The sequence below is a fragment of the Penaeus monodon genome, chromosome 25 (assembly GCF_015228065.2).
Source record: "Penaeus monodon isolate SGIC_2016 chromosome 25, NSTDA_Pmon_1, whole genome shotgun sequence".
Classification (NCBI taxonomy): Eukaryota; Metazoa; Arthropoda; class Malacostraca; order Decapoda; family Penaeidae; genus Penaeus; species Penaeus monodon.
Genome location: NC_051410.1, coordinates 26,682,743 through 26,683,029, shown reverse-complemented (window position 1 = coordinate 26,683,029; position 287 = coordinate 26,682,743).

Sequence of the window (287 nt, the reverse complement as noted above, 5' to 3'; positions counted from 1 at the left end):
CAAACAGTCTAAATTGTCCTTTCAGTCGAAATATAAATATATATGTTTGCATTTCTAAGGCATGGAATATATTGTATATTACATAATACAAAAAAAGAGATACTTTTCCTAAAAATCAGAGTTTGGAGGAGTTTGAGTTCAATGTTCTCCCATTCTCCTTTAAATACTGAACCAGTCTTTTAAACCATAGTTGCTTGTTTAGTAATATCCATGGACACTTACTTGGTTGTTAAGGGCGTTCCTTCTCACTATATATATATATATTTGTTTTTTGGGGGGGTAGGGAA